Here is a 9,105-nt window from a genome sequence, read left to right on the forward strand (position 1 = left end):
AGTCACATATAACTGTTTTACCTTTGGTTGTCCCAGTTTTAAAATTATCTGGAAATAACACGATTACACCTATAGTTCGTCTCACCATCGCGGCTAGCTCTCACCATGTTAATCTGCAGATGGAGGCTGAAGTGGTTGCAAAATCAGTCATCGGTTTCTCACCAACAACCTGTGTCTGCGGATAAGTGCCACACAGCCCGAAATATTTCTAAGCCCCCAGCTCATCTTCTTGGCTGAGGGCTGTGATTTTGTTCCGTAATCATCCGAAAACGGAGACTCGGATTTCCACGTTTATATTCCGTACACCATTTCAGTTGACTGAGCTACGGATACTTGGAGCACTGAAAGGCAAAAATATGCCTTAAGCCATCCTTTCACAGCCCGATTGGTTAGCCGACTCGCTCGCCGACCTGTACTCCAACCCGTCTAAAAACGTGCAGGCAACTACTCCCTACGTCAACCATCCTGGCGTCCATTACATTGTGTTAAACGTTCGATTTTTGCAGTGCATAGATCCTGGTGGCTTCTCACGTTCATAAAGTTGGTTTTACAGTGGATTACCACTCCATGTGTCGATCATATTGCCTACAGGCGACGTATTTCGAAGAAAATCCTGTTTTCCACGGTTTTTTTTCAGAAAAGCCTTCTCTCCGGACCCAGATAAAAAAAGGAGTTTCTCCTCCTTCCACAACTGAGTTGTGAATCTGCTGGTGGCCACACAGTAAATGCTATTGTGGCTACAGTGACTGGCACTCTGCAGCGTGTCCTCAAAGGGCAGCTGGTCAGCGAAGATTCGTCATGCGGCTGCCCACTCGTCCCTTCCAGGAACTAGTCTGGGAAGGTCTGGGAAGGGGAAGGGGGTTCCCCTGTCTTCCTACATGACGTGACTGTGCTACTTGCTCACAGCTCAACATCACATATTTCCAGAGTGGCGTCTACCTAGATTCACGTGCAGTTATGTATAAAATGCAAACTGTGTCCATTAGCTGCTTGCAGTCACTGGTACTGATATACATCTATCATGTCAATGAGGATTAACTATTCGTCCGCCGGGGAGGCCGAGCGGTTCTAGGCACTACAGTCTGGAACCGCGCGACCGCTACGGTTGCAGGTTCGAATCCTGCCTCGGGCATGGATGTGTGTGATGTCCTTAGGTTAGTTAGGGGACTGATGACCTTAGAAGTTAAGTCCCATACTGCTCAGAGCCATTTGAACCATTTGATTAATTATTCCAATACGATTAGACCCTAATTTCATATTATTTATAGGACAGTTTTGGGAAAAATAGTCGTGTAACACTAGCTCTGCTACAAGACCGGGGCGGTGTCTTCCATCAAGTCAGCTCAGCCTCTCTATAGCTTCTTGTATCAGACTGCAGTGACAGCTTTGCATTTGCTTGGCCACAGGCTGTAGTAGCAAAGTTAGAATACATTGTTGCAAAATTCTGACGCAAGGTAACGCACGCCGGTCGAAGCAAGGAGAATGTTAGAAACCGAGTAGTACAGGCCAAGAGGGCGTTCCTGGCGAAGAGGAGCCTCCTAGTACCCAACATCAGCCGTAAGTAGAGAAAGAAATTTCTGATACTGTACATACGGAGTACAGTAATGACAGAAGCGAGTAATGAACTGTCGGAAAATCGAAAACGAAAAACTCGAAGTAATTTGGTCATAAAAGAGGCTGCTTAAAATTAAGTGGCGATATAAGGTAATGGGGAGCAATATCAGCAAGGAAAGATACTCGTGTATATAGAAACATTAGCTAAAAAGAGGGTCTTGATGATATGACACGTGTTAAGAAATCAGGCAGTAACATCCATAATACTACAGGAACTGTAGAGGGCAACTGGACTGAAAGAAAGAGGTTAGAACACATACAATAAATAATTGAGGAACACTGGCTGTATGTGCTACTCTGAGGTTAAGAGGTTGCCCCCTCTCAGTCAGAAGCCTGCTGACCCAAAAGAAAAAGGCGGTCGCAGTAAGGAAATGATCAATCCTTTTCAAAGGAGCGTTTCAGACATTTGCCCTTAAGCAATAATCTTCTGTCTGACAGTGATTGAGATTCCCCGCCCATACTGAGTGTCGATTCCGACGAACGTTCACAGATTCTTGCGCTGTGTGGATATCGAGTGGGCGTGATCGCTGACGTGATGCTGAAAGGAGTCTATTGACGCACACCCGTATGTGTGCCCGTATCTACTCAGAAGCCCATTCTGAGAAGCAAAATTTTTCTAACACCACTTCTGTTCGATCTACTATTGCTACAGACTCCTGTGAAACCACGCAATATCTCACCATCTCTTCCAAAGCAGCTACGTATAATCATGACAACCTACAGTCAGAACGCAAAATTAACAGCTACAAGAAGACGATGTGTATTACTACAGAAAACAAAACACAGTAACTTTGTGGAAGTCACATTTAAAATTCCAGCACGGATGCAGATGTCACTTTGAGCAAACAGAGTTTTACTACCGACGATAAGCCAGTCCCATCTGATGTCACAGCAGGTAAGAATGATGGTCACAACAGTTCGAATTTATTTCAGCAGCCCACTTCTAATTCTAACGAACAGCGTATTCACTCTGATTACGTTAGATAACTACAGTTGATTGCAGTTTTCACAAAAAAAAAGACTGTCTGAGACAGTTGACCTTGCACTGTGCAGCAACATTTGTGATATTCCAGATAAAATTTTTGAAACCGCTCGGAGTAATACTTTTCAGCTCTAGTACAGAAAAGCCTACGCCATGAAAGCAACGAGGTAGGAAGCATATTCAGAAGACCAGTATATATATATATATATATATATATATATGTCATTTTGTGTGAACAGGATTTTATTATCTACGATCAGTCAGTTCTATCAAACGAGACAGCCCGTCAGGATAATGCCAGAAACAGTTCCAAATTATATTCGCAACAGACTACGCAAGGAGAAGAAAATATTTCATATTCGATTCACCGTTTATTTAATACAAGCAAACACACAGGTTCCGATAAACCGACCCCTCACAGTTATCCTGTACAAACTGCAAAAAGCTCTGATAACGCTAAGATTTCTAAAATGTTATAAATTAGTCGCGGTCAATGGCAACGGATAAAACAGGGTAGTACAGCCTATTGAAAAGAGAGGCCACGGACAGACAAAGATATCTGCAAAAGGTAGGTGCCACGCCGTCCTTCAAACCAGCAGTGACGAAGTCAATAATGCCGTCAGGCCGCACGGCTGCACGCCGCAGCTTCCTTCAAAGCAATGTAGCGCAACGCCGACCAAAACTCTGCTCCGCATATTTCAAGCCCATTAACGTCAGAGTTACTTCCTTTTACTCGCGATGCCAGCCTGATTTAACAGCGGACAGATCCTATGAAATTAATCGCCAAATCATCAACAGCAAATAAGTCCACAATAAAATAACGAGAGCTGAATGACACCAGCGCCAAACTGTTTATAGGAGACTGTCACAGAAGCTTTACACCTAGAAATATTTTTTCACAATTCCGTATGAGGTTGCATACGATACTGACTTCTTATGTTAGGATGCATGACTGTTTTTTTTTTCGGGTTAATAATCACATTTCCAAGTTCTACTATTTCGGCAATTCATTCGCTTCTTTGCACATTTATCTCACGATTTACTGTGGTATGTTACATTTATCTAGTCAGTAAGCTATATTGCACTTAGTACTCCTGTCTTTATGCTTGCATATACTATAATCACATTTTTTTCTTTACTTTGGCCATAGCAGTTCTTGATTGAAGATGAATGACGACTGACTGTTAATCATTTGCTTTATAGATAAAGTGCACTGCCCTGCTCAATCATTCCCATATCCTTCCCTGTAGATGTGCGCATTGTTAGAGACGTAGGTCATTTACTAGACTGAAATTTATGAAGCCCCGAGGGTGCCACACAACCTATAAATACTGTGTATTTACTCACACGATGCCATTCTTTCATTCTATGATTTTATTTGTCTAATATGCAGTCATGCAGGCCTTACAGAGCCATACTTTTGTATAATACTGCTATTTATGCGTTGTTCTTGTGAGAGCTATGTCAAGTTGCGTATTCTCATTATGAATTATGCATTGGCCTCTGAGTGACATATTAAGTTATAAGTCAGTGATATTTTATGACATTTTCTCAGCTTTGATGTTTATGCTATGTACAACTACGCCACCTAGCGCCACAATGAAGTTTTTTGCCACATTTTTAGTTATTAAGGTCATCATTTACTTCAAGTAAAACTAGACTACGTTGAGCCACAAATATAATTCCTGTAATTTTTTTTTAGCTACTAAGATCAGCATTTACATATGTAGAAAGTCCGCTTGGAGCTTCTGATTGATATTTTCTATTCAGTTGTTTTAGATATTAAGATTTGCATGTATTTCATGTACTAGGCCACCTGGAGCCCCAAACATTTTATAGCTACCAAGTTCAGCATTTGTGATACGTAGAAAGGCCACTTCGAGCCTCTGATATTTTCTCTATACTTGTTTTAGTTATTAAGATTTGCACGTATTCCAAGTACAAGGCCACCTGGAGCCATTCAGTTCTTGATTTTATTGTTAGGTCTTCTTAAGTAATTACGTCTCTATATTGCATACACAAGGCCACTGAGAGCCACAATACAATGTGAACCAGTGATGTTCTCTGTCATGATAGGTTATTCTATATCTAATTGGCAGCCTGATGCAACACTTATTGATTTTTTTTTTTTTTATTCAGAGCGCATGTTGAATTTTGCCTATCCACTCTGATGTAAAGCATTGTTGCTTCAGCCAGTCTGTAATTTCATTAGCATACCGAACTTTTTCTGATCAGATAGATTACTCGATGCTGACATAGGTAGAACTAACTAACTTACCTTTGCTACTTTTCATATCTTCCATTATCAGTCTCCTACCTCTGTGCATGGTACTGGAGCAATTTATTACTGGTGTTCATACTTCAAAATAAGTGATTATATATGTCTTTGGATCTCAGAAGAATCTCCACTATGAAGAGCAGTGATGATGCTGGTCATCACATTACTGATATTACGGTAATCGCCAACTATGGCTGTCGATAATCTGTTGCTGAATACCTCTTGTATCTCTGCACATGACTGAGGAAAATAATACGGAGTTCAGATGTCTTGGTACACTGAATGCACTCCACATTGGTCACTACTAAGTTGTTAAACATGCACAATACAAAAAGAAATGGACTTTATGATGCAGTCACTTCGACATGCACATAGTCTTCAGCCATGACTCATCGTTTCCCTTGTCCAGTCCCATACCATTATCTTGGCGATTAGGATTGTATACTGATTTTGCTTTAATGACTTATTTGTCAGCAATCTTGTTTAGGAGACAGTTTACTAATTATATAATCAGATTATGATTCATACTGGTGCACCTGAGCACCAGTAATTCTTTCAGGTTTGATGATGATATACAGTTAGATTTTTTTTTTGTACAATCATGACATATTACTTTATAATGGTCCTTAGGGCTACACTGTAATGGTTTTATACTGCTGAAGACTTCTGTGAGATAAATTTATCACACATTTGTTGTACAAGATACTTCCAAATATGTGTCAAATTTGTTACACCCCGTTGGAGGCTTGTGAAAGGCCTGTACTGAGGCGCACTCGTATGTGGCACCCGAGTATGGTAAGAATACTAATGTAAACCAAACTAATGCTAGTATATTATAAACGATATATGTCCCTGATAGACTTTATAAAGTGAATAGCTGACTGTGTATGACCGCAGAGGCAAAGATACTATTTCTGGTCTGAAATTGTAGTGTTCGGGTAAGAGAGCGCTGGGTGCTCAGTTGTACGTAGCAGTCTGTGAGCGAAAGAAGATGGAGTAGGCAGTTTTGTGGCGTGCTGTGCGAAGCCACCAAGTGTTGGATTAATTTAGGTATGTCAATATTGTTGAACATGGAAAGAGAAGTCTTCATGCAAGCAAGGTAAAGATCTTAAATAATTATGATTTGTGGTCTAGCGGTTCTGGCGCTGCAGTCCGGAACCGCGGGACTGCTACGGTCGCAGGTTCGAATCCTGCCTCGGGCATGGGTGTGTGTGATGTCCTTATGTTAGTTAGGTTTAAGTAGTTCTAAGTTCTAGGGGACTTATCACCTAAGATGTTGAGTCCCATAGTGCTCAGAGCCATTTGAACCAATTATGATTTTAGTTTTGCCAGCGCGTTTGTATAGATGAGTTGGCGGATAATTTGTTACTGTTGAGTAACCCCAAAACGTACGTAAACTGATTAGATAAAAAGGGTAGTTATATATTTCACTTTTTCAATGCTCCTAAGACTTGTTAACAAAAAATGGTTCAAATGGCTCTGAGCATTATGCGACTTAACTTCTGAGGTCATCAGTCGCCTAGAACTTAGAACTACTTAAACCTAACTAACCTAAGGACATCACACACATCCATGCCCGAGGCAGGATTCGAACCTGCGACCGTAACGGTCACGCGGTTCCAGACTGAAGCGCCTAGAACCGCACGGCCACAACGGCCGGCGACTTGTTAACAAAGCTATATGTAATTTGATGTTTTTTATTTATGTTGGATTAGTGAGGTTAGATAATATTTGCTGTTCAAATCTCATTGTTTGTGAATCAATTGTGAGTAATGTAACTTGCATTGCCAGATGCTTTTGAAAAGACAAACTTAACTTGCAAGACAATTTTGCTAAAAAAAACCTCAGTAATTCACCAGAATCAGTACCGCTTCCCGGATCAGCTCATACATTTTTTCAAAGAAGTTGGTTTTTCATAAATGTTCTCATTTATCAGCCAAAAGAATTTCATGTGAATTTCAAGTATAATGGCCAGCGTTGTACAGTGCTGAGCCTGTAGCTAGTATATTTATATTTGTTCATGAGAGACCAAAATATACCGCGTTCCACCGTTCCTGCTTTAGAGGTAAGGCAGTTTAATTTATTGGTATGTGCACAGGGACCAAAGTTATCAGTTTGACCAGGACCAGAGGATTCAGTGCCTAAGGGGCTGAATGTATTTCGCAGTGACTGTATTTATTGGTATTGGGAGTACCATTGACCAATCAGTTCATATGAAGTTTTTCTAACAATAACACAGAGTAAGCACACCACTTGCAGTTACAACAACGAGTTCTGTACCCATTCCGCAGTTCACACATTCATTGAACATAATCGTAAAGCTTTTTTTTTTTTTTTCAAAGAACGTGTAACTTTCTTTTTTAAAATTTTTTTGTGTTTTTGTTTGCCAATGAATACGAACACATTAATATTTCTGGCACATTAATGTTTTTCTGACTCTGATTGAAAAATGATTTCTTTAAAAAATATTCATTGGGTTCAAATAAACACGACGTGGAAGAGGGTGAGTTACTGATAATGGGGTATCCTAAAACGAAATGCTTCAGTTTGAAAGTCCCCAGCTCGTGGTCTTGCGGTAGCGTACTCGCTTCCTGTAAACGGGGTCCCGGGTTCGATTCCCGGTGCGGTCAGGTCCCTGCCTCGAGATGACTGGGTGTTGTGTTGTTTTCATCATCATCATTCATCCCCATTCCGGTCGGAGGAAGGCAATGGCAAACCACCTCCGCTACGACCTTGCCCAGTCGGCGGTGCGTGTCTCCCGCATCGTTCCCTACGCTCCTCGGAGTATGGGATCTCATCATCATCATTGTCAGTTTGAAAATTTTAATCGAGATAAAGTTTCTCCTGTTTCAAAATCTGATATGAAACATTTTACATGAAGTTCAAAATCAGTGAACTTCTCAACTGTTCTACAATTCTCACTTAGTGTCGTAATTAAAAACACTCTGATTGTTACAAGACAAAAAGTCTGACATCGTCTACAAAATAGATTCCAAAAGTTAATTTGTCTGTATCAGGATTACAAAACACACAAAATATTACAAATCAGATATACCTAATTAGCTTATACATTAGATCTGATGGAAAATTCTACTTAAAACTAAATATATAAAATTTCATTGCCTTACAAATTTGTTCCAGTTGCCTTACGTTTGAGTTACAGTATAAATTCATTACTCTTCTATAATTTCCATGGTCAATGCTCAGTATTTGTTAATGATCAGTATCACTTCAATGCCTGATAATCTAACAGTCTCACAAATTAATAACACACTTTACAGTTTATAAAAATAACTACAACATTTACTGGCTCTGTGTGAGTATAAACAATATCATTCGTCCATAGACCAACAACTAGACTCTCCCAGCTAGCCACTACTTTTAAGTCTTACATCTTGCCTATGATAGAGTGCAACGGCAACTGCTACTGCGCTCCGCACGCCCCTACTTAGGATCGATTCTGCCACTCAGGCAACATCTTTGGTTCAGTAGTGTCAAAAATACGACCTCTTCTACATATGACAATCGTTTCAGTTCATTTTTCATGAATTATATCACAAAATCGGGCTCTACGGACACTAGCCGACAAATATAATTATTAAAAACAAACACAGCACCGTAATTACCTTGTGGAATTGAAAGCAGAGAATTTAAATCACCAAAAGAAAAATTACTTAACAAGGAAGAAGCTAGGCGAAGTCAACTGACAAATTTAAATACGAAGAAACAGCACCTAAATTGCTTGGTGCACTATACTCGTTACTACACGAGCACTGGAACTATATCTTTGTCTGCTAACCAGTATGGCGAACTTCACACAGATTTGCTTTAGTACGAAATTTTCGAGCTGGATAAGTGCTTACCAAATGTAAAACTTTTATTGTGTCCTTCGTCGCTAGTGATGGAATACCATTCTCATATACAGTAGCCACACTACAAGATCCATCTAAAGTGCCTTGCACACGCAAGGACCAATAACTAGTTCCACAAGCTACCTCCGGAACAGTGGCCTCAATGAGAAGCAAACAGCAACTGCTTCGCTGCAAGTGCGATCCACTCGTGGAACAGAGGCAATCTAACTCGCGCCACTTGCAGGCGCAGAGGTACTACGTACTCCCCTCAGCTTGAAAGGACCCGGCCGGCACATGCAAGCGCCCATCCACACAGGACGCCACACACTGCAGCTCTCCGTACGGCTAGTTACACTATGGTTCCAACTCTAGTCTAAGCG

The sequence above is a fragment of the Schistocerca cancellata genome, chromosome 6 (assembly GCF_023864275.1).
Source record: "Schistocerca cancellata isolate TAMUIC-IGC-003103 chromosome 6, iqSchCanc2.1, whole genome shotgun sequence".
Taxonomy (NCBI): Eukaryota; Metazoa; Arthropoda; class Insecta; order Orthoptera; family Acrididae; genus Schistocerca; species Schistocerca cancellata.